The sequence below is a fragment of the Megascapheus bottae genome, chromosome 4 (assembly GCF_031878675.1).
Source record: "Megascapheus bottae isolate mThoBot1 chromosome 4, mThoBot2.hap1, whole genome shotgun sequence".
Lineage (NCBI taxonomy): Eukaryota > Metazoa > Chordata > Mammalia > Rodentia > Geomyidae > Megascapheus > Megascapheus bottae.
In genome coordinates, this window is record NC_143512.1 from 7134455 (window position 1) to 7161780 (window position 27326).

At 39.2% G+C, this 27326-nt stretch overlaps 1 protein-coding gene across 4 annotated transcripts in view; it reads left to right on the forward strand.

The window, feature by feature from the left end:
• The window catches only part of Ppp2r2b (protein phosphatase 2 regulatory subunit Bbeta), a 419132-nt gene that overhangs the window by 111680 nt on the left and 280126 nt on the right, over window positions 1-27326 (forward strand). The window lies entirely within an intron of this gene.

Here is a 27326-nt window from a genome sequence, read left to right on the forward strand (position 1 = left end):
TTGCTTCCCCTGTTTCCTTGCATAAGCAAGGGGAATGTTCACACATAGATTTTGCCTATAATTGATTCTCATTCATCCATCCAGGGTTTATCTGTGTCTGCAGCTAGACACAATGAAGTCACTGAATTCATAGACACAGCATTGATCATCACAGAGAGTGAGTCTCAAAGAGAAGATCCAGATATGAAAAAGTCACTTCCAGCATTGTTAGAAGTGAAGGGAACTAGGGAACAATCAACAGCATAGAACTCCAAGTGGTTTAGGTAAACAGGCCTTCTAAGAAAACTATATCAGGGTCATAGAGAAAGGTGTGGTGTATATGGTAGGTGAAGAAGTGAAGAAATGTAGCTGCAAGGGAGTGTGTATAAAGGCTCAAACTTAAGTGAAAGCTCAAAAACTCCAGAAGACATAAAAATATTGAGACATTATATATATATATTATATATATATAATCAGGTCATTTTGGAAAGATGCAAAATCATATGAGATGAGTTTGGGAGAGAGGGTGTCTGTATGTCATGGAGGCTTTTATAAACTACATGAAGACATGTAGTTTACTCTGAAGGCAATAGAAATCTCCAGAGGATTTAAATGACAGTGCAAGAAAGAAAAGATGTGAAGATTGAATAAAATCATATATGTGCTGTCGTGCACCTGTCATCCTAGCTACTAGATTGTTGAGATCTGAGGATTGTAGTTCAAAGCCAGCCCTGGCAAGACAGTCCATGAAACACTTATCATCAAAAGGCCAAAAGTAGAGATGTGTCTCAAATGGTAGAACACTAGCCTTTAGCAAAAGAAGCTCAGGGACAGTTCCCAGGCTCTGAGTTTAAGCCCCAAGACTGGTAAGTAGAGTATTTGATAGGTCTCACTATCCTTATTGTCATAGCTCTTACTGTTCCCAGCTTTAAATGAAAGACAAAAACCTTGTCTAATACTACAGAAGAAGATGAGTTTGTTGGTTACAGAGTAAACACCAGGTACACTCTGGAAAGACAGGTTAAAAAAACAACCTCAACAAGTAGCAGGCAGGTACAAAGCCAAAGGAAGAATGCATATCCCTTCCTCCTGCTGTCCTCTCTACCTTGCTGTCTCCTCAATGAATCTGGATCCACGGGCTTGTGAAACAGCAAAGTCATAATTCTTCCTGGCAGTTCTGTCATTTCATAATTGATTCTTTGCTAGAGTCTAATCATATAAAAATGCAGGTGGACTAGATTACATGCTTTCAAAGAAAGCCAGTGACAGAAGTAGGAGTAGGAAGAAAGGATGACAGTACACCAAATTTAAGACAGTATTTCTGAAAAGCAAAGGCATAGTGCCTTAAATACATCTATGTCAAATTGCTTGGCACTCTACTGTTAAATCCCGTGTATTCTTAGGTTACAGGACTCAAGAAAAGCAAAACTTGTCATTTATTATTTTAGTTTTTTAGGTGCTCGACTTCCTTCACCTTAGGCCTTGCTATATTTAGCTTTAGAGATAAGACTGGACTGCAGAATTGAAGGGGTTGACTTTGGCTAGCAGCCATTTTAGTATTTGAATATTGACTGGGAGCCAGGTGACAATTATGAATTTATAACCTACCTGGTTTATAAAAGAATGCAAAGGAAATGACTTAATTATATTCTAGAACCCACTGTACCATTCAGTGTGTATGTATGTGTGTATGTGTGTGTGTGTTTGAATATAACTCTTTGAATCCCTATAAATGACCATCTTTATCTCAAAAAATAATTTTCTAATTGTATACAACAATTGCTAACTACCAATAAGTAGTACACTTACCTTCCTTCCTTCTGTCCTTCCTTCCTTCCCTCCTTCCTTCCTTTTTTCCACCCTGGATGTCTGATTCACATACAGATATCAGAAAGGACCCTATCCTAAGACAGATACTTGGTGGCAAAGTCTGAACACACTACGGGTTAGAGAAATACAAACACACATTATGACAATGCAGTAGAAAATGTAGCAAGGATCAAAGAATGACATCAGAGACAACCAGCATAATTATTCTGACAATGAGGGAAGTTGATACAGTTTATCCATAGCATATTGGCTCATAATCAGAACAAAAAAACTGCTCAGATTACTGTCTCTATCATGTATTAGCTTCATGCCCTCATTCACTGATTCCATAAATCTTAAATATCGATCATACGCTATAGCATACCACATCAACAAATGAAGATAAAGAAGAATGAAGGAAAATCACTCACTTCATTTCTGTCTGTTACCCTCTGCCAAGTATGCATGCCTTACATATCTGAAATCATTTGATTAAATGTACGATGAGACCTACAATATGCTCAGAAGGAATTCACTAAGTGTTCAAAAAGAAAAGGTAACATCTGGTTGGATTTCCTTTTGTACTCTTCTAGGTTGGAATGAACCTAGAATGTAGGAATGTACCTGAAAAACATTAAGCTTGTGTGTGTTTTGTTGATGTTGATAATGCTGTATGACACACCAGTGTGTTCCAGCCAGGAGTCAGATGGTGTACAAGCCATTTCAAATAAAATAATTGATTTCCCATTAGCAAGAGTAAACTAATGCACTAACTTCAAGAGCTTTCTCTTTAAGCGGGGGAAGAGAAACTGACTCAAAAAGTGAAAGACATGGATCACACAAATCCAACTTCTTAAAATAGTACTTAACCATCCCTGCAAGAGGAGGAAGCAATGAGGTTCTAAGTTTCCTTACAGGCATATCTCTGAAGCTGGGGATGTCACACAGTGGTAGGACAGTAGCATGTGCAATAACCTGGGTGTGGTCTCCAGGACCTCTCTTCCATCCCCTCTTTCCCCCTTCAAAATAAAATGGTTTCACTGGAGAGAGAGAGAGAGAGAGAGAGAGAGAGAGAGAGAGAGAGAGAGAGAGAGAGAGAGAGAGAGAGAGAGAGAGAGAGAGAGGGAGGGAGGGAGGGAGGGAGGGAGGGAGGGAGGGAGGGAGGGAGGGAGGGAGAGGGAGGGAGGGAGGGAGGGAGGGAAAGAGAGAGAGAGTGAGAGAGAGAGAGAGAGAGAGAGAGAGAGAGAGAGAGAGAGAGAGAGAGAGGTGTAAATATAGCAGTATTGAAATAGCCTCATTTGGGGGTTTTTAAATTATTTTTATAGATTGGCAAGAAGACAAGCGCAAATTAGACAAAAAAAAAGAGCTACATTGCAGTTTATTTCCATTGCAGTAACTTGGAATCCATTGACCAGTGAGTGAAAAAAGAATAGAGATCAGGGAATATATGTGTTCTTCACAAGAAAATGTAGGATTGGAACATATTCCTTCTCGATTTGTTTGCATTTGGCAGTGATAGCTAAACTCACGGGGGAAGAAGAGACTCTTCATGATGAAGATTTACTGCTTGGGTTGCTGAAATTTCACACAGTGGCAATTGTTACAAAGAAAGAGCCATTGGAGGAGGGGAGAGGTGTGTGCCTCGCTTGTCCGTGTGCGTGTGTGTGCATGCACTCATGTGGAGAATTGACTTCTTCACATTTATCTGGTAGGAGGGAAAGGTGATATATGAATGAGAAAAGAGCTAGGCATGCAAAAGACTGTGGGAAGAATGTTTTTACTTAAATGCCAGGGTGAGCAATTTGGATTTTATTCTGAGCACAATGGGAAGACTTGGAAGGATTTTATATAGAAGAACAGCATGCTCTGATTCACATTTTCTAAAAGCGTTTTCTCTGGCTACTTGGCAGAGGATAGTAGATATTTCAAGAGGCAAAAGTGGATGGAGGAAGATGAGTGAGGAGGCTGTTGTAACTGCGTTGATGACAAATGGTGATGGTTTGGACCAGAATGAGGGTATTGAAGACAGGCAAGGATAGATGTGTAGTACACACAAACTGGTATTAGAAGTCAAAGAAAAGTGAGAAAATGACACCCCCGATTTTTAGCTCTGTACTATTTTGTGCATTTGAATTTGGAATGCCTTTGTGAAAGTAGCTTTGGTGTGAAAGCTACTGTTAGTAATAAGGTTGACAGGTAGAGAATAATTAAGAAGATACTTTTGAGTGACAGGAACTTGAAGTACCGAGGCTCCAAAATGCACCACCCAGGACAATACTAGCTCCTACTTGGTCTCTTGGGACCTCCTCTTTGGGCAACCAGATCTGGCTCATTTATTTACTTTGTTCTGTTTTTGCCTTCTTATGTAGCCAAAGCAAACAGCTTTTCACAAAACCCATTTCCTTTCTTATTCATTAGCATATGACCATTCTTCAAACTAGTTTCCTCATTTTTTGAACATCTTCAATTAGGGCCAACCTGATTAATAACAGCTTTTCTTAGTCATTTATCATTTTGTTGCATCTCTTATTTTTACTACTCTTAGTAGTACAAAAGGGTTTCATTGTGCTATTTCTATCCATGAATATAGTGTATTTTGATGAAATTTGCCCCTGCCCCCTTTCTCTCCTTTCAGCATCTTTTAATGCATTTTATTATTCTATTTTTATACCTGTGTATGAAATACTTCAATCTGTCATTTGATTGGCTAGTCAGATCCCAAATTTTAATGATTTTTTAGTATCTTTTACCAGATCAAATCTGGAGATCATTGTAAATACATGCTACAGTAGAAGATGACCTGAGATGACAAATGGTAGGTAGGAAAACATAAGTCATTAACTTTCAGATGTGACTTTTACTTAGGTTGCAATGAGGTACAGGATATAATTATGAAACAACTCAAACCACTGCTTCCCACAGGACTCCATGAGCAAATTGCTCTGTATTCAATGCACACAACCATGTCAGACAGAAGGCCTTGCTCACAAAGGAAGGCCCTCTTTAGAGGGAAGAGAAAATAGACTGCAATAAACCTTCAAATGCATTGTAACATTCAAAATGTCAATATTGGTTTTATATTATTGCATCATTTTCTGAAATAATGATTGGTATGAGGAATGTCAAGAGTTCTAATTGATTCAGATACGCATGAAATCTACTTTCAAAGAAACCCTCTTTTTCAAATATTGGAAATTAAATATTTATATTTGTTGTGATTTCATATATGCATAGTTCCCTCTCAAATCCACCTGCTCTCCACCATTTTATCTTCTCTACTGATTCTTTATAACCTCAGAAATTTAGAAATGAGTTTGCCCTAACTAAAAAATCTCACCAATAACACAATGAATTAGTTCCACCTCAATAAAATGCAGGAGGTAATGAGGGTTAGATAATTCTGCTGTTTTTAAGCATGACTTCCTAGTACTTTAATTCATTAAAGGATTCAACAGTGTAGCTTTTGGTCCTTGAACTTGAGTCGCTGAGTGTCCTCCAAAGTACATTTATTGTATTTACTTGAGAAGAAGGTCAAGACTTTCCATTTCCCAATTCTGTTTCAGCTTTTTAAAGTAGATATAAACAGGTAAGTTAAGCACATGCCCAGTACGGTCCTGAATGCAAGGAGATAAGAGATTGAATCATTTTGTGATAGATTGGAAAAGTCATTGAATCAGAATAAAGAGAACCAGAATGAAAACACAACTTCAGTCTTTCCTGGAGGCCTTCTAATCTTTCTGTTTTTACTAGGCAAGAGCTTCCTTGAACATTTCTGACTTGGTTGGCAAGCTAGTTTGAAAGAATGGGCAACAAAGTCCATTACACTAATGAGAAAATATTAAGCCTCAAGGACTCATTCCTATCTTTCTCAATGGAGAGCAGTTGTGTAGGAACACTCCACAAATACCAATTCTTTCTACTTCTACTCCAAATAATAAAATAAAGATGAACAAACACATCGGGCATAGTGGCTCACGCCTGTAATCTAAACTAGTCAAGAGGCTTAGATTGAGAACTGCAGTTCAAATCCAGCCCGGCCACTGAAGTCCATGAGACTCTTATCTCCAATTAACCTCTAGAAAACCAGAAGTGGTGCTGTGGCTCCAGGGATAGGGTAGTGACCTTGAGCTGTAGAGCTTAGGGACAGCTCCCAGGCCCAGAGTTCAAGCCCCACAACCGACAAAAACAAAAACAACAACAACAAAAAAGATGAACAAACACTTATTTACCATTGCTTTTCCTTTCGGTGCTTGAATTTTTGTTTCTGAAATCAAAGAAAATAGACCCTTTACCAACTATAAACTTAGTCTTGCTTTCAGAACATCTTTTCTTTGTGAGCACACAATGTCTGTGCAGGACAATTGCATTCCAAGGCTAGCCTGAAAAGAATAAATCAGAACAGTATCTGCCTACAAGGCACAGGTAGTATATTTTTAGCAGTATTCCCTGCATTCCAGTTTAGAATGTTTTGGCTATGGGCATGACTAGACTATCTGTATATAATTCCCACTATAGAATCTTCCCCAAAGACCATGAGACCTGTTGGTTCTTTCCTGCAATAATATTCCTTTTTTAAATTATAATTGACTGACCTTTACCTTTTTTTAGGCGGGGGAGGATGCAAGTCCTAGGGCTTAAACCTAGAGCATGGATGCTGTCGCTGAGCTTTTTTTTCTTCAATATATTTTTATTGTAATTAGTAGAAGGATTACATTATATTCACCAGATAGAAGGTGCATTACTTCACAAACATTAATACCCCTTCTCATGTTTTTGTCCCCATTTCCCTCCCCCCCACCCTTTTTTTTTTTTTTTTTTTTGCTCAAGACTAGCATTCTACTATTTCAGCCACATCTCCATTTCTGGCTTTTTGGTAGCTAATTGGAGATAAGTGACTCATGGAAATCCTGACTCCTCTGTCTTTTTGTCTCAGAAAAAGCCATTCTGCATGCACACACATACATGCACATGCATTCCCACACATCTATGCACATTCTTTATATGTATATAATATATAACTACTACTCATTCTTCACATGTTGGTTCAAAAAGACCCCTTGTTCAGGAAGTGACCAGTGATTCCTCAAATGCTAATCCCTTTGCTAGAGAATTTGATACCCCTCTTGGGAAACTTAATATACACATTTTGAAATCAGTGCAGAAAAGCCAGGTGTGGTGGCTCACATCTGTAATCCTGGCTACTCAGGAGGCTGAAATCTGAGGATCACAGTTCAAAGCCAGCCTGGGCACTAAAGTCCATGAGACTCTTATCTCCAATTAACCTTTAGAAAATGAGAAGAAGTGCTGTGACTCAAGGGGTAGGACGGTAGCCTTGAGCTGAAGAGCTCAGGGACAGCGCCCAGGCCCAATGTTCAAGCCCCACAACCAACAACCAAAAAATCAGTGCAGACAGAATCTGTTTTCTTAGACTTTACACATCTAGTACAATTCACAAAAGGATCTCTTTTTTCTTGGACCTTAAACATCCAGTGGCTAAGCAAGAATTCAATGGTCCATAAATGCTAATTATGATTCATTTGAAGTTCAAAAAAAAGAAGTGTTTTAATAGGCAGATTTGATCTAGGCCCTAATGAAATGATATTTGAAACAAGATACAAGGATGGACCAGTTAACGATGAGAAATCTATGAGATGTAGAAGTATTTTCAGAACGGGAACATCCTAGGCAGTCTGAAGAGCACGGATCATACTACAATGAAGAAACCAATAAAAGCCAGGCTCTATTTGTAGCATCTGTAACTCCAACTTCTCAGAAGGCTGAAGTAGTGGAATCACTGTTAGAAGCCAGTTGAGCCAAAAGTACAAAACTCTATTTAAAAAAAAAAATCGTGAGGATGGAGTTTGGCCTAGTGGTAGAGTGCTTACCTAGCATACACAAAAACCCTTGTTCAATTCCTTGGTATTACATACATAGAAAAAGCCAGAAGTGGTGCTGTGGCTCAAGTGGTAGAGCACTAGCCTTGAGAAAGCCAAGGACAGTGCTCAGGCCCTGAGTTAAAACCCCAGGACTGGCACAAAAAAAAAACAGTGAGGGCTAGAAAATTTGGCTTCAGTACAAGAACCCTGAATTCAAATCCCAGTAGCATCCAAAAAAAGAACAGGAAAAGAAATCAATAGAACAGTGTGCTCAAAGTGTGGAATTTTTTTTCAGACATAGTATCAGTTGATACGATTAAAACTGCACAGGGATAAACCATTCAAGACTTTGGGGATATGTTAGTGATTGCCTTCTTTATTTCAAAATAACGAAGATGCATGGAAACTACTGAAAGGTGGGGGGGGGCATGTGGCCAAACAGGATAATGCAATGTAATCTATCATTAATAGTACCATCATTGAGCATTTATTGAGTGTTACTACACACTAGGCAGTAAGTGAAGGGTTTTATGAGGATGACTTCCTCTCATGTGCCACTATGAAGGACATAACATAATTATTATCAGCATCCTTTTGCAGATGAGGCAGCAGGTGCTTACAGATGGCTGCCAGGACTCAAGGGAAGAAAGCTGCAAGGCCAACATTTAAGACACAACCTTTAAGAAAGGAGATATTCACACCAGGGTCACAAAAGCACTCACTCTACCTGCACAGCCCTAAGAGTGAATGCCTCCCTAAATTTTACATTCCAAAGTCATGTCACCCATGTTTTTAGATCTGGGTGAAATAACCTACTGAGGCCACTATAGTTCACAAATGATTAAGCTAGCTTTTTAAACAATATAGCCTTTTAAGAATATTTTTTCTCTCTCAAAATTTCAGAAATTCCAAATGAAACATCCTACTCCCCTCATCTTGGGGTTCCTTTAAAAAAGAAATTATTTACAATGAAAGATTAAAAATTTGCATTAGTCTTGAATATGTAAATAGTGACAACCAGCTAAAATGAATTCAGAGAGTGAAAACTGATAAATTAGAAGATTCATCTCATGGAATGGAATATCTTAACGTTATTCCGGAGATGAAAAGGAATGAGTCAAATATTTAAAAAGTAAACAGGCTTTTTTTCTCCATTAATTTTAAACCAACAAAATGAAATTAGATCTCCCTGGCAGCAATTAGATAAATGGATGTCAATCAGATAGGAAACTGCTAAAGAAATTAGCTCAAGGGGTCAGCCTTAATCTGTTCAGGCTTTTTTTTTTTGTAGGGTAGTAGAAATGTAATCTGTTATCAGCACAGGTATGATTGAATTATTAATAATATTGTGCAAGGCCACCCAGAAACTAGAGCTTAGGGACTCTTAAATCTATTCTAATTGAAACAGAGAATCAGTGAGCTGGAAAAGACCCTGACTCTTCTCAAGATATGTCAGGGTACGTGACAGGTGGCGCTTGCGTCGCCCTGGCAGCTGCAAGCTGACCTATTGGCAAATGTAATCTGCAAATGGGTTCCTGTTGAAGATAGCTAATGCCTTCCGTGATTATGCAGACTTCCTTCTGTATTTTGGAAAGCCTGGTTAAAAAATATTTCATGCCAGGTTATTATGCAGATTGCCCAGCTAAAGGAAGATTATGGATGCAAATAAATCAGATTTTGAAAGGAAGGGCTTTCGTGACTTCTTAAGAGGACAGTAATATGTGTATAATGAAGGGAACTGCTCCTAGATCATCAGGACCAGAAAAGGGTCACATTGTCATCTCTGGAAGGGTATTGAGGTGGGAATAAGAATAATCAGAGGATCTTGAATATGGAATTCAAGAGCTGCTGTGCATCCTGCAAGGTGACCACTTCTTTTCTCAGGTTTTAATGTGGGGGAATGTCCTGATGTCAGGGGATGGCTGAGCTTCTCCTGGGACTCTGAGTAAGTCGTTGAATCCCTCAGTGTGAATTTCCATTGTGGAAAGAGTTAGTGGTCACAAATGCCAGAGTCTGTCACCCTGATTCTTCCTGTGGCCTCTGGCCCTCTCAACCCCAAGAGAAATCTTCCCCTCTTTCCTCTTTCTCCTTTCCTTTTAGCACCTGCCTTCTCTCTGGGGACTGCCTTCAGGAACTGCTCTGATAGCTCTTGAGTAAAGCCACTGGGTCAGAGACACAGGCTTTTCTACAGAAGGCAACCTAGAATTGAATTCTGGGTCTAACACAGCCTGATGTGGGCCCCGAGTGAGCAAATCTTGCACTCCAATTAGTCAGTTCTAACTACAACAACAATCAGAGGAGCCTCATAGGGTACCAGACTTCCTAAACTCTCTATTTGAGGAGTTGTTAGTGTCTCAATTATTTCACTGAGGCTTTCATCAAAAGTCAAATTCCTCTACGTAGTCAGGGCCTCCCTCCAATTTTTTAAACATATTCACATGCAAACAAGCCCTTTCCAATAGCAGATATATATTGAGGAAGGATACCAATTATTTCATTTATTAAGTAGCCATAATTTTTGACTGACAGGATGTGTAAACATGTTGAGCATGGCACAACTTCCTGAAACTAAAATGAGGTTGTGTTTCATTCCAGTAGACGCTGAAATCAACCTTTGCGAAGAAGGCACAAAGCGTAATCTCCTGCAGAAATCATGATCACGAGCTAACAGTTTACAGAGTGGCATAAAACAGGGTTGTCATTGTTTTTAAGAAATCCAAATTTGCAGTTTCCCAACATAATCCTGTGAATTTAGCACAGTGTCATGAAAGGGTCTCAGATCACTTTAGGATCGGTGGCTTTGGTTCATGGATTGTGTGTTTTTGGCTTTAGACTCAGAGTCTAGTGTTCTACCACTTAAGCATACCTATCAGCCTCCTGAATAGCTAGGATTATAGGAGTAAACTCTTGGTACCCTGCTACATCGTCTGATCTTAGAAGCTAGTTTTGGGTGTGTTCATGAAATAGTGCCTGCTGCTGTTGTTTCTACTTACCAGGTTTTCACTATTTATTAATAAGGAAGCAAAACATGCTTTCCCTACCTTTCTGGAGAAATAAATGATGCCAATGATTAATCAGCCAGTTTTGTTACCCAACCAACCCCTGCCTGGCATGGAAGTGAAATGCGTGGCTCCCCAAAACTTCACAACTACTTGGAGAGACAGGATGAACATTCAGCACCAAGGAACAAATGAGTGCAGGTTTTACAGAAATATAACATAGGTGGATTAGAGAAGCAGGGACTGAGACAGCCTTGGAAAATGAAAGGTATGCAAACTAGAGAGAAAGAAGGCTGTCTCAAATAAGATGCCAAAATAAGGGCATGCTGAGTAAACGTGAAGCCTGGTGTTTCCTGTACAACAGCAGGCTTGCTGGTTGATAAGGATTCAGTCACTGATCATCAGGATTATTTTCTCCTACAATCTTATACTGTATCTAGTCTTTTGTTTCTGACTTCTTTCACTTACTGTAATAATTTTGAGATCTATCTATGCTGTGTTCATCAATAGTTGCTTCTGTTTGCAGAATAGTATCAGATTATGCGCATGCATGATAACATTAACCTATTGGCAGGAATTTGGCTTGTCCCAATTTTCAGCTATCCTGAATAAAGCTGTTGTGAATATATGAAGTGGGTAAGGATAGGGTATTGAGATGTGAAGAGAATCAAAGTGTACTGTGTAAATGTGTGTGTGTGTGTGTGTGTGTGCCTGTTCTGGGGCTTGAACTCAGGACCTAGGCATTGTCCCTGAGCTTTTCTGCTAAGTGTAGCACTCTACAACCTGAGCCACAGTGCCACTTCCAGCCTTTTGGTGGTTAAGTAAAGATAGGAGTCTCAGGGACTTTTCTGCTTTCACCCATGATTCTCAGATTTTAGACTCCTGAGTAACTAGGATTACAATAGTGAGCCACCAGTGTCTCGCACTTATGTATATTTCAAAAATCCACATTTTTGCTACTTCTCCCTGGTTAATATTTAGTTGCAGATTTTTGATTGATGGAGTTTATATAACTTTTCAGGATACTACTGAACATATTCCAATATCATTTTACATTCTAACTAACAAAAGTAAGAGTTCCAGTCACTCCACTTTCTCTCTAACACTAGATATAACATGAGATAGATAGATAGATAGATAGATAGATAGTATGTATATATCATGTAATATATATAACATATACTTTTGGTAGGTGTACCAATGGCTTTACATTGTTGGTCTAGTTTGCATTTCCCTATCGACCAGTATTGTTAAACATATTTTCACTGTTCTTATTTGCCATTTTTGTGTGTGTATATATATCTATATATATAGTTTGAAGAAATGTTTGCTCAGATATTTTCCGGTTTTCATTGTCTTTTACCTATTGAATTGTACGAATTGTTTGACATCATCTTGGTGTGAGCTCTTTTCAACTGTTCTGTAACTATGTCTTCTCAATCTTGTGTGTAAGTTTTTATACCTAGTTCCTTCTCGTCCATGTTATCTACTGCAGCTAACTGTGGTCTTGTACTGGCTTCCGGTCCTTAGATTCACGTGACTTCAGTTTCTGCTTTTCTCTCAGGGATCTGTAGGTAATTGTAGTAGCTTCACACATCCAAATCTGAGCCTAAAGAGCTCCAATTAGGTGCTGTCAGTGTATATAAACAATTGCTACAACTATCAGAACCATATTGGTTAGATCATGGGTCTTCACCAAGAAATCTTTACGTGTCTTTAAGACTTGAGGCTTGGGACCAGGAGTTTGGCCTAGTGGTTAAAGTGCCTGCCTAGCATGCATGAAGACCCGGGTTCGATTCCTCGATACCACATACATAGAAAAAAGCCGGAAGTGGTGCTGAGGCTCACGTGGTAGAGCTCTAGCCTTGAGAAAGTCCAAGGACAGTGCTCAGGCCCTGAGCTCAAGCCCAGGACTGGCGGAAAAAAAAAAGACTTGAGGCTCAAGTTTCCCACTTTCTGTGGAATTTTTTTTCAACCTATTTGTTGTTTTATTCACCTGCCTGTTTTAGACTCAATGAATAGCTTTATTAGGCTCAGTGAATAGTTAATATCTAGGTCAGCCTTTTTCATGTTTCTGCTTCCTGCCACATGGTCAAACATCAGTCTCGTTTCATAATTACACTCATAGCAACTGATATTCAGGTATTAGTGATCAGTATTAAACACCAAACTTCTGATCTTCAAAATCCCTCTTTCCAACCATCAGATTTTTCTAAGACATGAATTCTAGGATTAATATCCTTATTCTAAGCAATAGAAGGTACCTTAGTAGACATTCCTAAAGAATATAATGTTTATTATTTCTAGCTTTGCTTTCTTCCTGAGTTGAGTGCACAGAAAGAGCTGCTCTACAGCCTGAATATTCAGTTCAAGGAAGAGATAGAATGCCCTCTTCATTCTACAAGACATTATACTAGTACAGTTGACTCTCAGGAGCCACGAATTCTGAGAGAACAATTCCTACAAAGATGAAAATATCACTAATAACTTGGAGGCACGAGAGCCCAGGACATATTTGGAAAATGACAATTATAATGATGATCACATTCGTCGTCACACTGATAAAAATTTCCCATTTGATATCACTGTCTTTGATATTAAGTGCCATCACTGTCTTTTAAAAACCTGTTCCTCCTATCCTATAAAATTGATAATTATCCTATCAAGTTGTAATTATTACCTCCACTTTCCTATAGAAGTATTCCAACATAATTTTAACTTTTCTGACATCAAAAGTAATTACCACCACTGGGGTGAAAGAGTCCAGCCGGCTCTCCATATCTATGGCTTCCTCATCCACAGATTCACACCAGCGACAGAGAGAAAACATTCTGAAAATCATTTCAGCTCTATGGAATAGAATTTTTTACTGTCATTATTCCCTAAATAATGCAATTATCTGTAGGGCATGTACATCGCATTAGTTGTAAGAATCTCAAGGTGATTTAAAGCCTATAGGAGGGTACGTCTAGATAATGTGCAGACATTACATCGTTTTACTTAAGAGACTTGAGCATCTGCAGGTTTTGGTATCCATGGGGTACGCTGGGGATACATGGAGGGTCTGAACATATTCAAATAGATTATTTTAAGTTAGCATCAAATGAGCCAGCAATATGCAACGGCAGCTTCTGAGTTGTATTTTACTTCAAAATAGAGTGCATCTCAATTTGTGAACTATCTTCAACTCCACTGACTCATGTTGTCAGCAGCAGCATTGGCTTTTGAAAGTTCCTGAGATAGCAGCAGCTCCTTTACAAAGGGCACCAGTCTCTCCCTCGCCCAGTTGTGCCAGTGATGAATGACCTGCCCTGCTTCCTCATATGGCTCCCTCACCTTGGAAGCTTTGTGCATTCAAAGACTCAGGGATATATTCTGGATAAAATATAGCAGATGGGCTTCGGTACCTTTTCTGACTCTGACTCTTATTTCTCACCCTTATTCTTCGGGCTGACCTATTAGTCCATCTTTTCCGGGAATGGTGGAAATAATGCTGTCCTTAAAAGACTGTTGCTATTTCCAGTAAAGCATCTAACAAAGGACGGACGCAGTGTAATCAATTTCATGTTCTCTGGCCATTCAGTCAGGTAATTGTTAGGCTGGGTATAGGATTCTGTGAAAATCATTTTCTCTTAGAAGTTTAAAGTGGATCCTTCATTTTTTTTTTTTAGGGACAAATGTTGCTGGAGAGAAAAACAGCAACAGCAGTGACAATCTCATACATAAAGCTATTTAAAAATGCTATAAAAATGATCTGATTTTCTGCAGGATACTCAGGGTTGTTTTTCCTTGTAGTTTGAAAATGCACAATTATGTCGTTGTGAGCCTTTAAAAAAATAATATAGTCAATGAGATTCTTTTAGTATTGAAGGCTCATATTCTTCACTCCCAGGTGAAGGATATTTTTTAAGTATTTCTTTTTCTTTCGGACCATCCTGGAGCTTAAACTCAAGGACTGGGTGCTGTCTCTGAGCTTCTTTTTGGCTAGAACTCTACTATTGAGCTACTACTTTCAACATTTGGCTTTTTCTGAGTAGTTTATTAAAGATAAGTCTCATAAAATTTTCTACTTGGGCTTGCCTCAATCCATGCTCAGATGAAGGCCTCCTGAGTAGCTAGTGTTGCTGAGTAACTAGTGATTATGAGTCACCAGTACTCAACAAGTGTTTCTCTAATAATTTATTTTCAATTTCCTGATAGCCTCTCTCTCTCTCCCTCCCTCCCTCCCTCCCTCCCTCCCTCTCTCTCTCTCTCTCTCTCTCTCTCTCTCTCTCTCTCTCTCTCTCTCTCTCTCTCTCTCTCTCTCTCTCTCTCTTCATTAGATACTGAGCTTCATTGGATAATTTAATTTTGTTATCTCTAATATTTTTCTCTTTATCTTTTTGTGTTAAGAGATAGCTTTGTGTGTTAAAAGATAGCTTTGATTATATATTTGAAGTTTCTCCTGACTTAGAGAAAAATTTGCCATATTTTTTAAAAGTCATGAATGTTTTTTATAATTTGCTTGCTCTTTTTTTTGAGCATTTTGTTACTGGTTTGTGGTTTTATTCTTTTATGATATTTCTGCGTATAAAATAAATCCAATTAAGATGCATTTGTATTTTCTAGTATGTGTTCTGTGAATAATTTTCTTTAGTTTTTCTTCATATCATGGGGTGGCTCAATTGACTAGATAATCTCACCTTGTCCAGTCATATGTGAGAATGAATGTGGAGTATGGTTGACTGAACACAAGTAGCCTGGTTTCATTAGAGAATGAGCAAGCCTAGGAGTGATCTTGTATTCCAGACTCAAAATGCCAGAATGCAGTAATACTCTACTGTGAGCATTCAACTCCCATCCATCACTGGAGTCTCCCAGATGATTTTCTTTTTCTTTTCTTTTTTTTTTCAAAAGGAGAGGCCTTTCATTGCATCCTTGCATGGTGGGGGAAGGAGAAGAGCTAAGCACTGACAGTGTGTTTTGTGGGCTTTTTGCTGTTGTTGTTAGGGTTGGTGGTGGTGGTGGTCGTCCTGGGGCTGGAACTCTAGGCATAGATGCTGTCCTTGAACTTTTGTGCTCAAGGCTAGTACTCTGTCACTTGAGTCATAGCTCATCTCCGGGCTTTTTTTCTTAGGGGAGGGCAGGGAGTTAATGTAAATAAGAATCACATAACCAGCCTGCTGGAACTGGCGTTGAACTATCACTCTCAGATCTCAGTCTTCTGGTAGCTAGGATTACAGGTGCCGCCAACACCCAGCTGTTTTGCCATTTTTTTTGACAACTACTTATTGAAGAAGCACTGACTAATAGGTGATAAGGCAGATTTTCATGTCTTCCAGTTATCTGTACATTATGGAATTTATGAGGTAGAGCTACTTTGCTTTCCTGTGCTAGAAATAGACTTTATAGCACTTTATTTATCTAATGCGGTCAAGTCCCAGACGTGGACAGATGGATTTTATTTGATGACATTTATTTCAAGGGAAGTTATAGAAATATTCCACAATAGTGTGAACTGATGCAGTGTTGCTAAATTTGTCCAAATGGAGTTATTTATCTCAAACATATTAGTTACCAACTCTTTGCAGAGGAAAGAAAACAAGTTTCAGTTTTCCATATACCAAACAACTATTACCTATGTAGTATAGAAACAAAGCAGAATAATTGCAAATAAGGCATGTTTTTCTAGCCTCTGGTGGCTCATGCCTATAATCCTAGCTACCGGGAGACTGAGATGTGAGAATCATGGTTTGAAGTCAGCAGACAAGTCCAAAGGTAACCACCCCAAACTCAGATATGGCTTAAGTAGTACAGTACCAGCCTTGTGAAGAGAAGGCTAAGGAATATCTCCTAGGCCTCAAGCCTAAATACTGGCACCAAAAAAAGTTTTTAATTCATGTATCCATCTAGCAGATGTATTGCATGTGTGAGGTATTGTCTTTAAGCATTGAAATCTAATGGTGAAGGAAAAGCAGACATCGGATTCTCTCAGGAACTTACTTTCTGTTGGAGGATTGAAGACTCAAAGATCCAGATGAAACTGTCCTATTGGGAGAGCAGGGAATGGATGAGAGGAAGTAAGAGTCAGCAAACTGAAAAGACCTTGAGTTAAAGCAAGAATGAAGCATTGGGGGTCTTAAGGACAGACAGTGAATTTTCCATAGAGAACAGAGGCAAGCAGAGGAGCATGCTCTAAATTCCTTCTCTTGTAAAACACCAAACTTCCCTTTCAGCTTTGCTTCCATTCATCCGTCCATTCATTCTTTGAGTCAGCCATGTGTCCAGTGGCAAGTGCCTTGTCAGATATAGATAACAACAGCGAATAAGACCGAGTTCAAGCTTCATGTCCCACAGGACAAGAGACGAGGATGCCAGGTGAAATCACCGAGAAAGAGCCTCATCCTCCACCTACACTGAGGAAGCTGGTGATGAGCAATCTGAGTAGGGGAGGAGGATGAAGAGGAGGAGGAGGAGGGGGAGGAGGAGAGGAGGAGGAGGAAGTGGAGGCAGTTAAGAAAAGAAAAAGTTTGGAGAGCTAGGAAATGCTCACTAAACTTTCAGAGTACACTGTGCCGGTCCTGATTCATGTGATAGAAAAGTAGACCAGTCAGTTTTACATCATTCCATAACTGTCACAGTCTTGGTGGATTTATCCTTTCCCAAGAGTTATGGGAAGCTCTCCAGGGACTTCAAGCATGCAACTGTCACCCTCAGATCTACATTGAGGAAATGGTCATTATCTGCTCCTGCAAGCATTGGTGAAGAATGGCTTGCTGAAGGCCACAGCAGCCACTACTACTACTACGAAGAGGCAACAATGGCCTCAAGCTAAATTAGTGGCTGCATGACATTTGTAGGCATATCTGATTGTTGATTGATCTATAGGACTCTGCAACTATTTGGCTGGGGAAAGGAGGCATTTGCAATGTCTTCTGAGCTCCCGGCTTGGGCAGCTAGATAGATGATGGGCGCCAGTACAAACCCAGAAAGAAGCAAGTCTCAACACCTGTGCATTGCTTTTCATCTAGACATTAGTTATCTTGTAGGGTTATTTATGCTAAAATAAGTACTAAATATCTGCATACGTATAAAACAACAATTTGTGTGTTTATGTTGCTTGTATGTCTCACGTGTGTATGTGTGTGTGTGTGTGTGTGTGTGTGTGTGTGTGTGTGTGTATGCGCATGTGTGCCAGTACTAGTACCTTGAACTCAAACCTGGCCACTGTTTCTTAAGTTTTTCACACAAGGCTGGTGCGGTATACCCCAACTTCTGGATTTTTGCTAGTTAATTGGAACTAAGAATCTTATGGACTTTTCTGCTTGGGCTGACTTTGAACCAGCTCCTCAGATCTTAGCCTTCTAGGTAGTTAGGATTACTGGCATTACCTGTATGGTTGCCAGCTGGAACAGCAATCCTTTTTATATACAAAGTTCCACTGAAGAAATGAACAATAGACGGGCCAGGAGTTTGGCCTAGTGGTATAGTGCTTGCTTAGCATGCACAAAGACCCGGGTTCGATTTGTCAGTACCATATACATAACAAAAATCCAGAAGTGGTGCTGAGGCTCAAGTGGTATAGCACTAGCCTCAAGAAAGCCCAAGGATAGTGCTCAGGTCCTGAGTTCAAGCCCCAGGACTGGCAAAAAATAGAAAAAGAAATGAACAATCAAAATAAGAGACAAAGTGGTAGTTACTGCCCATTAGAGGCTCTACAGAACTAGAGCACTGAGTCTTAAATGACAAGTAACAAATTGCTAGAGTGCCCAAAGAGGGATGTGTGGTGGGAAGACATTCTTGGCAGAGAATATAGGAAGTGCACAGCTTGAAGTTCTTCAAGAAATGGAGAGTGACCCACTGTTTCTCATGCTTAGGATGTGGGAATGTGTGGCAGTCCAGGAGCTAGAAACATAGGATAGGAATGGATTACAGAGGAGCACATCCTGCTGATGTTGTGTTCATTCTGCAGCTCTTTTCGCATTGATAAAGCCTCAGAAGACATTAGATTTCGGAAACAGCTCAGGGATGTCTCAAACAAGAGTGACCCAAACTAGATCTTCAAGTTAGGAAGATTGCACTGACTTATCAAAGACAGTGACTTAGAAGAGATAAAAAAAAACAGAAGGCCTGATGACTGTAAGATTTAACTAGGATTGTGACAGCATGTTCATATATGAGAAGACCAGGCAGATATGTGGGTACGCAAGCACACATCTCTGTATATGTGTGTATGTGTATGCGCACATGCATGCATGCATGAGCGCGTGTGTGTGTATGTGTGTTTTAATAATATATTGGACCGGACATGGGTAGCTCACTTAGGAAGTGGAGATCTGAGAAAAGTCTGTGAGACTCTGATTTCCAATGAGCCATCAAAAACCCAGGAGTGGCAGAGCACCATCCATGAGCAAAAACATTAAGGGACAGTGACCAAGCTCCAAGTTCCCATTACTGCACACACACAAAAACAATATTAATAAAAATATATTGGAGCCGGGTGCCAGTGGCTTATGACTGAAATCCTACTACTCAAGAAGCTGAGATCTGACAATCTTGGTTCAAAACTAGCCCAGGGAAGTAAAGTCTGTGAGACTTCTATCTCCAATAAACTACTCATAAAAAGCGAAGTAGTGATGTGGCTCAAGTGCTAGAGCACTAGCCTTGAGCACAAAGAGGCTCAGAGACAATGCCCAGGACCTGAGTTCAAACCCCAGGACTAGAAAAAAAATATATATATATATATATATTCAATAAGTGCTATTTATATCCTGTAGAAGCTAGGAAAACAACAAGAAAATTATAGTTTTCTTAAAATCAATATAAGAAATGAGTAGTTGTTTTGTATCTGTGAAGCCTGTTGCTCCTCCCTTGAGTCCATAATGGGTGGGGAGGGTATCCGGTATCAGAGAAATAAAGGGAGTCTTGTCCTTGATCCAGAATGAGGGAGAGGCAAACTTGCTCCAGCTCTCCCAAGTCAGAGCCCGAGGTCTTTTCATCCTATCATGTTCCCCCTATGATCTGAGTTGCCCTGGTGTTTGAAGGATGAGTAAGATTTCCATAGTTTGAACAATAGTAGCATATACTTTTTAGATAGGAGGAAGGGTACAAGACAGGGCACAGAATGGCTCAACCAGTAATAGAAAGACCCTGGAGAACTCAAGAGTGAGTCTCCTTTGGACCAGAGACACCATACTTACAAGGGGGTCTCAAATCCCTCAGATGCTTTTTTGTTTTGTTTTGTTTTTGTGAGGTTGGTTTTGGTTGGTTGGTTGGTTGGTTGGTTGGTTGGTTGGTTGGTTTTTAATGCTGGGGACCAAATGTAAGGTTTAAAAAGAGTCTGGTCTGGGTCCGGGAGTTTGGTCTAATGGTAGAGTTATGCTTGGCCTAGCACGCTCGAACACCTGGGTTCGATTCCTCAGTACCACATACTTAGAAAAAAGCTGGAAATTGTGCTATGACTCAAGTGGTAGAGTTCTAGCCTTGAGAAAGCCCACGGACAGCGCTCAGCCCCTGAGGTCAAGCCCCAGGACTGGCAAAAAAAAAAAAGTCTGGTCTGTGCCCCTTCACCTGCTAAGAAAAATCCCTAATACCTTTTGTATGTGGTGTGGTATGAGGCTTGAACTCAGCTAGGGCACTGTCCCTGAGCTTTTGTGCTCAAACAGCTTCACTTCTGGTGGTTAATTAGAAATAAAATTCTCACAGACCTTTCTGCTTGGGCTGACTTCAAACTTTGATCATCAGATCTCTGCCTCTGTGTAGCTACGAGTGTGAGCCACCAGTACTTGATGCCTTTTAGATATATATTTATTTGTTTTTTTCATTTTGGACTGAGATGGTCCAAATTATGTAGCTAGTCCTGCTTCAGGACCTAGGTCAAGTGTTTTGTTTATCCACTTTACCTATGGTCTCTTCACTTAATATGTTATTCTTGCTCAGCTAGATTCCTTCAAATCTTACTGCTATTTTCCTGGGCTTTATTACTCTCTTACCTGTACGTAAATTTTAATAGTTGTCTGCAATCAAGTTTTGATTCTTTGCTTGTACCTAACAAGGATAGTGCTGAGCTGGTAGTAAATTCTGATGTTGGATGAACAGATGCTGGTGTTAGGCAACAGTGTCATATTCATTTGTGACAAAACTATGTCTTTCAGTAAACCTCAGAGAGTGGGGAGAGAGAGAAAAGAGCTGCTAAAACAAATCAAAGACAAGGACAAGAGCTAGACAAGTAAATAAATCCAGCATCCAGGCAGATGGCAATGACAAGGATACATCCTAACAATTTCCAACTTCCAATGTCAAGTGCTACTTGCTGTTGTGTTATGTACCATGTCCTGTTTTAAAGATTTCATATTTGTGAACTCCTTGAATTTTGACAACCCTAAGATGTACATCTTATTTCTGTGGGGGTTTTTTTGCAAGTGAAATCAAAATACAACATGACTAAATAACTTGCCTACAATTGTCTTACTAAAAAATTGGGGAGCCAAGATCTGAACTCCAGCAGCCTGGTTCTCAAAAGTCACACCTTTAACCACTTGCCTTTTACCATTTCATGACCCAGTGTAGAAAAGAGACTGACATCTGATCTACAACATTGCTAGTGAAGTGTTATATTGGAATCGGCACGGAAGTTGCACTCAACTTGGAGTCTTCCTTTGGCCCTGGGTCTTTTTAAAAATTTTAAATGGGCTCTCCAGCCCCATTCTTTTTTCTCTCTGTAAAAAAGATATAATGAGTTAGCACTGGGAAACAGGAAGTGCTCTGAACTTTGTTGAGCTCCCCCGTCCCCCGACTCAAGGAAAGCATCCAAAGTCTTCAATTCTCTGAAAGATCTGTGATCCTAAAATGCTGAAGTCACTGCTCAGGATTTCCATGCTCCTTTTCAGATGTAAATTCCTAAGTTGTGCTCTACAGTCTTTCTTCAGTCCTTGTGCTACTATCGGATGTCAAATAGAAACTGCAGAGGTCTCCTTTCAGGGGATGTTTAATATGATTATTTTTACTTGGTATTTATTCCATAAATATTTATTGAGTTTAAAAATGTATACAACCTTGCTTACAAGTTCAAGGTCCATCTAACTCTGGAATTCCTGCACCTTTCACTTAGCATACCGATGTATGTAAACAGCCAGGACAGCCATCTTGCTGCTTTAACTCTGAATTTTTTAACACATTTCCCATGTGAGGGGTGAATTTCCTATGCACTGTGTCCTGTAGTTTCTAAAGCTATCTATATTTTGCAGTGTCCAGAATTGGATGGTTAAAGCAATAGTTCCTTATCAAGTAGAACATTCTTACTAACTCCCCCATAGCTGTGGAGAGAAGCATTGATACAGCCCCTCCTTAGTTCCTTTTATGGCCCACTGTAGGGCACAAAAGAAGACATTAATTAGAAAGAAGAGGAGGAGGAAGGGGAGGAGGAGGAGGAGGAGTAAAAGGATAGGAAAGGGTGGGGGTAAAGATGATTCTGTTACTATATAGTTTTGTCCAGAACTGGCCCCAGTGACTTTTGAAAGGGAGTGGTAAATTCTCCTATGCACTTACTTAATATACTGGGAATTACCTTACTTAATCATACAGCATCTTTCTTCTAATCCTCTTTAAGAAAAGGCTTGTATATCCCAAGCAAGAGTTAGCACCAGACCTTGACAACCAGAGCACCAGATGTTAGGCCCAGGGGGTTTTGCTAAATTACCTGGTAGTATAGGAAAGACATCTCCATTCTCCCTAACCTTCAGTGTCCTCATCAGTAAAATGAAGGGCCAGAACTAATGATCCCTGAACTTGGCCTTTAGCTCCAACTCTGTCCAATGTGTGTTTAGCACTCTCCAGTATTAGCCAGGCTGCTAAGTTTGCAGTCAGAGTCTCCACACTCTACCCTCACTTCTGACACCCACTGCAAGTTTGAGTGAGGGACTCCACAGTTCCACCATTGCAATCATGTGTTAGAAGGACTTGCAGAACTCACTGTAAGATATTCTACCCCATGGCCTCAAAGGCAGAGGTGCATTGAGCAGCCTGGAAATGTTCCAGACTTAAACAGATGCCCATTGTCTTCCATATGAATTATCCTCCTGTCGTAGATAGATGATATTATGTTCAGACTAATGTCAACCAAAGAAGCGTCTCTGAGTCGCGTGTTCTGACATTTTACTGGAGGTCTATTATGTAGATTGACTGAATGGTTGATTTCTTTGATACTTTGGTTGGTTGGTTACCAAAGAATTAAATTTAGCCTCCAGGTCAATGGATAACCATAACACCTAGCCTAATCAGGTGGTCACTCTATTTGTGCTCCATCTCTAGACTCTCTTAGATAGAAAACAAAGAGTGGATGGTGAGAAATGGTACTCTTCTATTTTACAACGAAATGCTCAAGGAAAGCATCCCCGGAATGTTCTTATTAAAACAGAAGAAGTGAAATGCTCAGTTACACTTGATTTCTAAAGTCAGGCAATCAGGGCAGAAAGGAAGACAGAGGCAAAGTTTCTGGGGTTAGAGCATTCTTGTTGGATTTGATGAGCAATCAGGATGTCATTTAGTCTGCCCCACGGAAATGATTCTGTGGGTGCTGGCTACCAATGGAGAGGCCAGAGACTGTTGAAATGGTTTTGGTGAAAGCTCATGTAAGCAGTATGGTGGTCACATGGAGGGGTGAGGAGGCATCCATGATTCAAGAGGCAGGTTTGCAGGGAGACTAGAAGGATATCAGGAAGAAAGTGGAATCCAGGGACAGGAAGGTGAAATAGGCATGGCTTGGCAGCACTGGGGATGGAAATGCCTTGCTGGCTCCACAGTGAAATGTCACCACAGCTACTGACATTCATGTGGAAGTCAGGAGAAAGTTCTAGATGTCAGGCATTAGAAACAGCCAGCAAATGATCACGGGAAGACGTGAATCAAAGAGTTTTGGCCAGGAATCCGGGAAGAGAGTACATTAGGAACAAGAGAGTGGGTGCTCAACAGTAAACACTGTCTACACAGATGTCTTAAAGGCAATGCAGTCTCATTCCATAATTCCCTCAGAAACTAATCTCCAGAGCCTCTGGCCACAGAATACACTACTCCTTAGCCAAATCTGAAAGATTACTGATGCTTCTCAGCTAGATGCCTGGACCTGGACCTTTAACTGTATCTACTTTGATATATAATATGGCCATAATAGAGTCCAGGTATCCAGCAGTGAAAACTTTTTGTTGACTATGACATCTGGCTATTTGACTTCTTCCCCTAGCTGAAAATGAAGCCATACGTGTTAAATGAAACAGTCAATCTATTAGAGTGATTGCTATTCCAGAGTGACTGAATATTACATCTTACAGTGGGCTACAAGAGAGCATCTTAGTACTGTTAGAATCTGGATCATTGTTATTTTTCCCATTACATTTCTTAGTGTTAGGAGGAAAAGCAAATTGGATTCAACTTTTTTCTTCTGTATAAGAAAATGTCTCTATTTTCATGTTCAGTTTGTATGACCTGAAATCATTTTGAGGTTCATCAAATGAGTGTTGCTTAACTTGCTTGTGGAATCACTTTCTGCTTCAGGTCCTCAGTTGATTGAGATGTTCTTTTTTGCAAGACTATGTTGGTGAGTGGAATGAAATTTGGGAGACAGTCCCTATATCAGCCATAAAGCTCTTGTATGACTATTGTGCCCATCCAAGTAGCTGGTTTTCAGATGTCTCTAAATGTAAAACATCAGATTTCAAAGCTGTACTATGGGGGAAAAAAGTTGACATAGTATTGTGATTTTGTACTGACTATATATCAAAATTACAATAATTTGGTATATTTGAGCTAAACATATTTAGAGATTTAAAAACAATTATTAGATTAACCAAAGGGCAACAAAACAGAAGAGAAATAACAGCACATTAAGAACAACAACCACACAAGATAAATATTGTTACAGTATCTGACTTTGTTGCCTGGAATATTGTATATATGTTTATTTGTTCATTTAAAATAGGAAAGGGAAGCAGGGGAAACAAGATGATTGGGAGGGGGTGAGAGGAGAGAAATGGGGACAAAAACATGAGAAGGGGCATCAATGTGTGAGAAATAATACACCTACTATCTGGAGAATATAGCTAACCCCTTTATACATTATAATAAAAATTTATTAGAATAAATTTCATTCTTTTTTTAACTTCATGTATATGACACCTATAAAATTTACACTGAAAAAGATTGCTTGCCTTGTGTTTCCATGGCTCAGAGCAGTTAATGCATTCTGATTATGTGTGCATTCTTTTTAAATCAGTGTCTCCCTACATCCTGGATTGAAGCAAATGATTTGATCTTGTTAATGCATGTTCTCATCCTATAAAGTATACTTCATGACATTGAGATTGTTTTACTTTCTTTCTACAAAGCGAAATATGATCTATACTTTTTTGACAAAATAATGAACACCACCAGATGCATATTTTAACCCCAAATTGGCATCACCTTTGTTTTATAATATTTTGAACATACTCTGAACAACTGTCTTTGCCATTACTTTTAAGTTTCTCTGCATGAGTTAAGCCTGGAGGATACAACACACTCCTCAGGGGTAACAGTGGCTTATGACAGCAATAACTTTTAAAAAAAAATCTTAATTACAGAAACAGAATTCAAATGCCATAAAATTTATCTTTTCAAAAGTATAAAATTCAATGGCATATAGTATAGAATTCTGTAACTACCTATCACCCCTAAGTTTAGAAATATCTTTTGTGTGTGTGTACTCGTCCTGTGGCTCTAACTTGGGACCTAGATACTGCCCCACATTTTTGTGCTCAAGACAAAGGGCTATAGCACCACTTCTGGCATTTTTGATATTTAATTGGAGATTAGAGTCTCACAGATTTTCCTGCCATGGCTGGCTTCAAACTGCAGTCCTCAGATCTCAGCCTCCTGAGTAGTTAATACAACAATTGTGAGCCACTAATCCTTGTGTGTCTAGATCTATGTCTACCTGTTTTGAGAATTCATATAAATGGAGTGAAAACAGGGCATCGTCTATGTGCCTGCTTTATTTATTTAGCATAGTAATGTTAAGTTTCAGGTGTACTGTAGCACATGTCAGTATTTATTACTTTTTGTAGCTACATATATTCCATTGTTGACACATAGACTGTGTATATATTTATCAGTTGATGGATATTTGGGTTGTTTTAATTGTGTGTGTGTGTGTGTGTGTATGTGTGTGTGTGTGTGTGTGTGTTACTGCCAGCACTGGAGTTTGAACTTCAGACCTTACACTTTCTGCTTTTTATGCTCAACTAGTCAAGTCTGGCTTGCTTCTACTTGAGCCATACCTCCACTATCAGCTTTTGGCTGGTAAACTGGAGTTCAGAGTCTCTGAGATTTATCTATTTAGGCTGGCTTCAAACTGTGATTCTCACATCTCAGCCTCCTGAGTAGCCAGGATCAAAGTTATGAGTGACCAGGGCCCAGATGTTTCAACTTTTTAACTATTGTGAATCATACTGCTGTGGACATTTAGGTACATGCATCTTTAATTCTCTTGACTTTATAAGAAGAAATGAAATTATTGGATCATATGGTAATAATTCAGTATTGTGAGAAATTGTCAAGCTGTACTGTTATATAATCTACCAAGCAATATTTTCCCACATACTTACTGACACAATAGTAGTGATATTTACATCTATCAATCTATTTTTCTTTTGATGGCATTGGGGTTTGAACTTTAGGCCTTGTGTTTGCTAGGCAAGCTCTTTACCAACTAACTGTAGTAATTTGTAACTAATAGCATATTCATCTCTCTGATGGGACAAATATAAATAATCGATGAGTGGTCTGGAGAAAGACTTCAGAGTAATTTTCTTGTTATTTCAATCCATGCCCAATGTGTATGTGTGTGAGTATACACACACACACACACACACACACACACACACACACACTCCTAACATATAGTGGTAAAGCAAATGGTCTTTATATAGGCAGATCATGATTCAGAATCACTCTTTTTTTTTTTTTTTGCTTTTGGGTGTATTATTTAACTCTTCAGTAAAATAGAGATGATTATAGTGCTTATCCTAAAAGCTGTTCTTAGGATTCAAAGAGATAATGCAAGTAAGTCCTTGGTACAGTATCTCCCACATAACAAATACTTAACAATTGTTACCTATTATTACAACATCAATGTAATGATAGTTCATTAGAATAATTTATAACTTCCCAATATGTGAGAATCATCCAAAAGGGAAACTTTTGTGCCAAAATTTGCCTAATTGCTTATATTGTAAGACCCTTGGATTTTTTTCATGACTATTTATGGTGCTCTGAGAAATAACCTTACAGAGATTTAGCCATCACTGGACCCCTTGGGTGACCAAGGGTGTCAAAATGAAATAACAGTTGTCAGATTCTTCCAAAAACCTGTCTTCCAAATTTTTGCCATAACATCTTTAAAAGGTTCATGTTCACATTTTGAGTTGCAATTGATTTTGTTTAACATTCTGGGTGGGGGAGATCAACTTTTGCTTATTGACCAAGAAAGAAAATGCCACTGATTTGTTAATATATTGTCACTATGCTCAATCAAAATTTGTGTGGACAATGCTTCGGTGTATTTAAAAAAAAATGAATCTTATTTCTGATATGAAAGTGTTTATTTAAAGGAGACAGAAAGGCAGGAAGAGAGACAATGAGGAAATAAGGAAAT